The sequence below is a fragment of the Macaca nemestrina genome, chromosome 3 (assembly GCF_043159975.1).
Source record: "Macaca nemestrina isolate mMacNem1 chromosome 3, mMacNem.hap1, whole genome shotgun sequence".
Classification (NCBI taxonomy): domain Eukaryota; kingdom Metazoa; phylum Chordata; class Mammalia; order Primates; family Cercopithecidae; genus Macaca; species Macaca nemestrina.
Genome location: NC_092127.1, coordinates 116,595,968 through 116,603,277, shown reverse-complemented (window position 1 = coordinate 116,603,277; position 7,310 = coordinate 116,595,968). Strand labels below are relative to the sequence as shown.

The 7,310-nt window shown below is 42.1% G+C and overlaps 1 protein-coding gene across 2 annotated transcripts in view; it reads left to right on the top strand.

Annotated features, from left to right (window-relative positions):
- The first annotated feature begins 950 nt into the window (after nucleotides 1-950).
- Nucleotides 951-7,310, top strand: part of LOC105499563 (ligand of numb-protein X 1) — a 195,505-nt gene continuing 189,145 nt past the window's right edge. The window contains exon 1 of one of the 2 annotated variants that reach the window (XM_071093347.1): nucleotides 951-1,147. The gene's annotated coding sequence lies outside the window, so the exon portion shown is untranslated. The remainder of the gene's footprint in view (nucleotides 1,148-7,310) is intronic. The other variant, XM_011772197.3, reaches the window with a different exon arrangement.

The following is a 7,310-nucleotide window of genomic DNA, read 5'->3' as shown; positions in this document are numbered from 1 at the left end:
ACTGGAGCTGTCATCCCACAGAAGTGCTTAAGCAAACCAGTGGGAAAAGCAAAACTCAGAAAAGCACACTTCCAGAAGCGCAACGTTTACATTTTTAACTAGCTGGGTCACTTTGCAGGAACGACTTAATCTCTCTAATCCTCAGTTTCTTTATCTATATAATGGGAGTGATAATTATAGATTCTGTTGAGAATTAAATTAAATAATGCAGGTCAGGTAATTACTACAGAACCTGGTAGGCAGTAAGCACTTAATAAATGTTAGCAAAGATGTTGCAGCGGCTGACAATGATGACGATGGTAATGCTGAAGAATGAGCAGAAGAAATCCTTATTTAAACAATCATTCTGTATCTTTAGAGTTAAGAGTCTTAAGTAGTATCAGCCACAAACTTGCTCAGTCTTTTTCTTTGTCCACAAACATTAGCCAGTGTTCAGTTATGAGCAATACTGCCGAGAGAAAATCTTTGAAAGTTTTGGCAAGGTATTGGAACAAGTCAGAACTACTTATTTGCCTGATATAGATTTTGGTGCATGTCCCTTTTCATATTCAAAAATAAAAGATGCCCAGGATTCTAGGGCCTGTCCAGTCAGCAGCCCCTGCCTATTAGCATGATAATGTTCCAGACCTAATGATGGCCTGAAGGTGTGGTGACCCTGTGTTTATTTCCTTGTTGATTTCCCTTCTCTGGCTCCAAGATCATTTTCCCATTGCCCACAGGAAACAACATCTAGGGGCGAGGTAGGCCTGACTTGGCAACCCTAAAGGTGAACAAAAGGATCTTGGCTTTTGGCAAAAGCAGAAGGAAGTTCAGGGGCGTCTCAGCCCCATCCAAACCAGAATAGATTTGTCACTGATGCTAATGCATGCTGCTCTGCAGGGGACCACTCTCCCGCTAAGCTCTCCATAGCTGCTCTCAGTTTTATGAATCTGCTCTACCCAAAGCCTTGCAGAAGGGACAGGGGATGCCCTGGTTAACCCCTGCATGTACAATGGTGGAGCAGTTTTCATGCATAGCTGGGACACAGAATACTGGAAAGAGAAAGAAAAATTTCCTGAGCTACTGCTAAGCCAGCAAAACTCATCTCTCAAACGGACTATCACCTGAGACTTCACACAGCTGGGAACTGATCCGCAATACAGCAAAGGTAAGATGGCCTAGTTCCTCTACAAGGTAGAATCTCATACCATTTTTTAAAAACGTCACCTCTGCCCACTCAGCCCCCAGTTCTCACCTCTCTCTCTCTCTCTCTCTCTCTCTCTCTCTCTCTCTCTCTCACACACACACACACACACACACACACACACACACACACCCCAAACTGAGGAGAGTCTAAAAGATGGAAATATCTAGGTGTGTCTTTTTGAAAACACTAGAAACGCCTTGGCATTTCCTCTCTTTACACCCTATTTTTTTCTGCAGTGGCCGTCATTCAAAGCTTATTTACTTTGACAAATGAAAATGACTTGCCAGACAGATCAGTAAAAATATAAGTAATCCCACTAACAGTAACTGGGTTTATGCGACAATATTCTTTATCGGTATTTAAAACACATTCACACACAGACTTTGTTTCATTCCACAGTAGGAGTAGGTGTTGCATTGTAGTTTTACCCATGGATAAAGAGGTTGAGAGAAGCTGTGACCTGCTCATGGATGTGTAGAGTTGTGGGTGACCAGCAGCACATCCTGTCTTCATTCCTATCTCTTTTCAGTAGAATGGTGACCCTACTCTTTACAGAAAATTCCAGACTACATTCTTGGCCATGTATTCTGACAAATGGTCTGATGAGAGGATGGAATTTTAGAAATTGGAACTCTCAGGAAAATCCAGAAATAGATAGCCACAGTATCCTGTACAATACACCACCTTGTCATGTATTCCTGTTTACTTCCATTCCTGGGCATTGAATTCAGTTCAACAAATGTCGATAAACTATGTTCCCTGCTCCAACACTGACTGGCTCATATGTCAGGGCGTGGTGCAAGTCCTGTGCCCAAGGAATGCTGAGGCAGTGCAGAGTAGGATGGCGGGGTGGGGGGCTTCCCTAAAGAAGTGAGCTTCAAGTAAGCTCAGCATAAAGAGTGGACTTGGATTGAGGGAGAGCATTCAGATACACAAATCCCCCGGGAGGAATTTGTTGAGTGAACATTTACTTACACCAAGTCCATGGTGGCAGAGCTGAGGGGCAAGGAGCACAGCCTGAGGAATTAGACTGTCTGGCCTTGACTCTTGGTTCTACTTCCCACTAGCTCTGCATCTTGGAGTACCTCAGTTAACACCGCTAACCTCACCTTGCCAATATGTAAAATGAGAATGATGGTAATACATCCCTCATAAGGTTGTCTTCAGCTGTGAATGATTATGTTTGGGAAGTCTTTCCTGATGCATAACAACTGCACAATAAATATTAATACTAACTAGTGTGATGACCATGTGCCTGGCTCCAAGGGAGATGCAGGGAATACAGATAAGAGGAGGCCTACCCTCAGTGTAATCAAAACGTCATGAGTTAGTTGTGTGCAGCTAATGACATGAGGTGTGATGCATGCTCTGGAACCACGAGGGTGGAATCTTTTAAGTCTGTGTGAGTTAGGGTTGGGGTTCTGGGGGGACAGGGAAGGGGGCAGAGGTTTCACAGCAGAGGCCCTATGTGTAGGGCGGTAGTATAGATCAGTGAAAAGAGCTAGACAGATCTAATTTTGAATCCCAGTTTCCTCCTCTATTTACGTATCTATTTATTTCTATATTAATCTATATGTATTGAAAGCCATAAATTCATACTGCCAATTCATACTTCCAATTCATACTTCCAGTTCCAATCCAACACTCCCTTTCTACATTTGTAACTCCCTTCTCTAACATTCATCAGAAGCTGGTTCCCATTATCCTTAATATATTATATGCTTATTCACTCAATCCCCCAAATGTCATCAACTGCCATCATGACACTGTCCCCTGCCCCATGCAGACGCCCTCCGCACCCTGACGCTTTGTTCTGGGCCGCCCTGAGCTGGCTCCTGGAATTCTGGAGCTACCATATGTCCTCCACACCCGCACAGGTGCCTACTTTGCTCAGCCCTATGTAATGTCTTTAAGGACTGTGACACATGCTATACATTTGTGTATGTACCTGTGTTGTCACTGTCTTTGGAGGGGGATAGAGCTATCTCCTCCATACAGGTAGGGCACATGTCCTCAGCATCAGGCCTGAAGAAGCCAGGCTCATTCCATTCATTCTATTCCACTTGGTCTGCTGATCTATATGGATGTGGGCTGCTCACTGTATGCTCGGGGTAGTAACAACATTTCCAGGGGTGAAAAGTACTATTTGGGCAGTCACTGTTCCTTTTGCTTCTCTGTCAAGTCCTTGTCTAGGTTCTCCATTATTCATTTACTTAACAACAGATATGAAGCACTTACAAGGTAACTGGTGCTTGGTTAGGGTGGGACATAGAGATTTAAAACCTTAGTCACCACCCTCAAGGAACTCCCAGTCCACTGTGGGAAGCAGACAAGCCATAAATTTCCATTCCATGTGGCCAAGTGCAATGAGAGCCTACACAGCCTGCCATCAGAGGGCACCTAGCTCAGACTGGGTGGGCACAGAGGAGATACCCAAGGGGAATCCTAAATGGGCAGAGATTAACAAGGTAAAGACTGACTATAAGGGGGGTAAAGGGAATGATGTGCAGGAAGGATGAAAGAGTGTAACGGATAGAGAATTTCAGGAGCTACCTCAGGGTGGCTGGTGCAAGGCCAGAGGCAAGAGGAGGAGCTATCCAGGCAGGTGCAGGCTGTGGAGGTGAGCCAGTGGTGCTGGATTTTAGACTTTAGGACAAGAGCTCTGGAGCCAGACTTCCAGAGTTTAAATCCTGGTTCTGTGACCCAGGATTTGTTGATCTATAGCTGTTGAATCTTCGGCAAGGTAATACTCTGCCTCGGTTTCCTTCACTGTAAAGCTAGAGACTGTAATAGTAGTCACCTCGTGGGATTGACATGATTAAATTATTCTTTTACATAGTGTACACAAAAATGCATAGCATATGGAAAACAATAATAACAAAACTGTTATTTTCCAGCAGGTAGATCAAAAAGGCGTTAGGGCACTGGCGAACCAGAAGCACCCCAAAATATAATGAATTAATTAAAAGACAGAAATTTAAAAGAATAGATTTTGGCATTGTAAAAGAAACTCTGATGTTGTTATCCTGAGCAAAATTAGAACCTTTTGGATTCATTTTATGCCTTACTGTTGCTTATCTTTTGACATATTTTGGGTTAGAGGCACCATAAGATTTTTATCATTTCAGCCTCCAAAGGTCCCAGCATTGCCCTGTATGCTAAGGAGACCTCCTCTCTTCTATTGGTTTTTCATTCACCATGATCTGTTAGGAGTGGCCATTGTACACACTCAGTGGGTTTCAGGCCAGTAGTAATTGTCATGATTGTCCTGATAACCCCAAAGCTGGAGGGAAACCATCTTGAAATTCAATTATCACTAAAGCAATTCTGCACCCTGAATGTGTTCAAGGGGATAGAAGGGCAGGAGTGAGGGAGTTTTTGAAACTGTTCTGAAAGTCTATTTGCCATAGGACTTAGTGACCTTTCTCCAGTGGCCTTTCAGCCCCCGTTGTTGGAGCTGTGAGGCAGTTCTCCTTCCCCCACAGTCCACCTCCCTTAGAGCCAGAGGAGACAAAAATGGAAGCACAAAAATACCAATGATACATCAAAATAAAAAATGTCTGGGCACCAAGGGACACAAACAACAGAGTGAAAAGACAGGCCACAGAATGAGAGAAAACATTTGCAAATCATCTATCTGAGAAGGGGTTAATATCCAGAATATGTAAGGAGCCCCTACAGTTCAACAACAACACAAAACAACCCAATTCAAAAATGGGCAAATGACTTGCATAGACATTTCTCCAAAGAAGATATATAAATGGCTAATAAGCACAGGAAAAGATCCTCATCACTAATGGTTAGGAAAAAGCAAATCAAAAATCACAATAAGATACCACCTCCCACCCATTAGCATGGCTACTATCAAGTTAAAAAAAAAAAAAATTGCAAAATACCCAATGTTGTGAAGGCCATGGAGAAACTGGAACGCCTGTGCACTGTTGATGGAAATGTAGACTGGTACAGCTATTGTGTAACATGGTATGGTGGTTCACCAAAAAATGAAAAATAGAATTGTCAATGGCCCAGCAATTCAATTTCTGGGTATATAGCCAAAAGAATTGAAAGTAGGGACTCAAACAGATATTTGTACTCCCATATTTATGGCAGCGTTATTCACAATAGCCCAAAGGTATATGCAACCCAAGTGTCCAGTGAGTGGATAACAAAATGTAGTATACACAAACAATGGGATAAATTCAGCCTTAAAAAGGAAGGAAACTCTGGCACATGCCACATCATGGTTGAAACTTGAGGATGTTATACTGAATGAAATAAAGCCAGTTTCAGAAGGACAAATACTGTATAATTCCACTTATATGAGGTACTTACAGTAGTCAAATTCATAGAGACAGAAAGTTGAATGGCAGTAGCCGGGGGGTGAGGGAAAGGGCGAATGGAGAGTTACTGTTTAATGGGTGAAGAGTTTCAGTTTTGCAAGATCTAGAGATGGATGGTGGTGACGGTTATGCAACATTGTGAATGTACTTAACACTACTGAACTGTACTCTTAAAAATTGTTAAGATGGCAAGTTTCATGTTAGTGTATTTTACCATAAGTAAAAAATGCCAATGAATCCCGGCTTTTTTTTTCTTAACAAGGTGTACCAATGATTCTTGGGAAAACAGCAGACTTCTTCTCTGAGAAAATAAATATATACAGAAAAATATCTCTTGGTTAGAACTTGGTTATATTCTCTATCATTGGCTGAGACATTGTTAAATCACAAAGAACTGACAAGTCTACCAATTATAGAGAAAGGGAGAAAAAGAGAGAGAGAGATTGCTTCCTAAAACAAATAAGATTAATATTACACTAACTATGCAGAAATAAAAGAGACACTCTGCATTATGCTTAATTATTCATTGTGTGTGTGTTTGTGTGTGCGCATTACTAAAACATTTAGGATTGCAGTTCTTGACAGGGGGCGGGTGAGCCAAAGGTTGTATGTGAAAGGATTGTAAGAAACACGCACACTGATAGTCTAGTTCTGCACACAAAATTTATAGAAACAGACCCAGCGTGAGGCTGCATGTGAATTCGAGGTCACAGCCTCTGTCAGATGAAGCATCAGCCTAACCTCTGGTGCTGGGACAGGAATAAGAGAAAAAATGGAGCACGGAGAACCTTTCCTTCCTCTTTCCTGAACGCCTGACCAGGAGGCCAGCTCTGGCTGCCGGGACACTTCCTGCCTTTTACAGCTTCCTCCACTTCTAAATGGGCAGGTTCATTTCAACTCCAGGGCAAAGGGGTGGGAGTGGTTTATTTACTCATGTTAAATCGGAACAATAATGAAATAATAGTGAAAAATTAACAGTGGGTGGCAATGCTTTGTAAAATGTGAAACAGATGTGTGTTTTCATTTATTTATATACCACTTTATTCTACAAAGAAACTCTGGTTGCTCCAACTGGAGAATAGAAAGTTGAACAATGGCCCCACATTAGCATGGCTCATTTCTGGCCAGCATAGTGTTTTTAATTTTTTATATTAGCTACTAAACATCTAACAATCAGGAGATTTCATGTAAAAATTCAAATTTCAAGTTTTTTAAAACATAGGAAACTCTGGCCATGTTGGTCCTATATTTGTTCATTCCCTCAGCAAACAAATATAGATTGGGTGACAGTTCTTGCCAGGCACTGTTCTGGATTCTGGGAATAGAGCAGAAGTGAGACTGATAATAACCAAGTAGACAGGTAAGTAAGATAATTACAGGAAATTGTAAGTGCTATGAATACAGCAGGGTTAGAGGATATGAATAAAGCAGGGTTAGAGGATAGAGACAGAGTGGGGCAGGGGAGCCATGTTAGTTTATCAGAGTGGCCAAGGAAGAGCTCTCTCCATTTGCCACAGTCCGCACCATGCGCTATTACTCCACTCCAGGCATTTACTGACATTGGAGGCACCTCAGGGTTGGAGCTCTGCCATAAAATCATGGGAAATATAAACAAGAATTTAAATCAAGGACAAGGGAAATATGAGAATAGGATGATAAGACCAATGGAAATAGAAGCCAGGTATGTATGTCGTAAGAGCCTTCATGATTGGTATAGTTGGACATCAGATTCAACTGAGCTTCCTGGCAACCAAAGCAGAAGGGAAATATCCCCAATTACATCA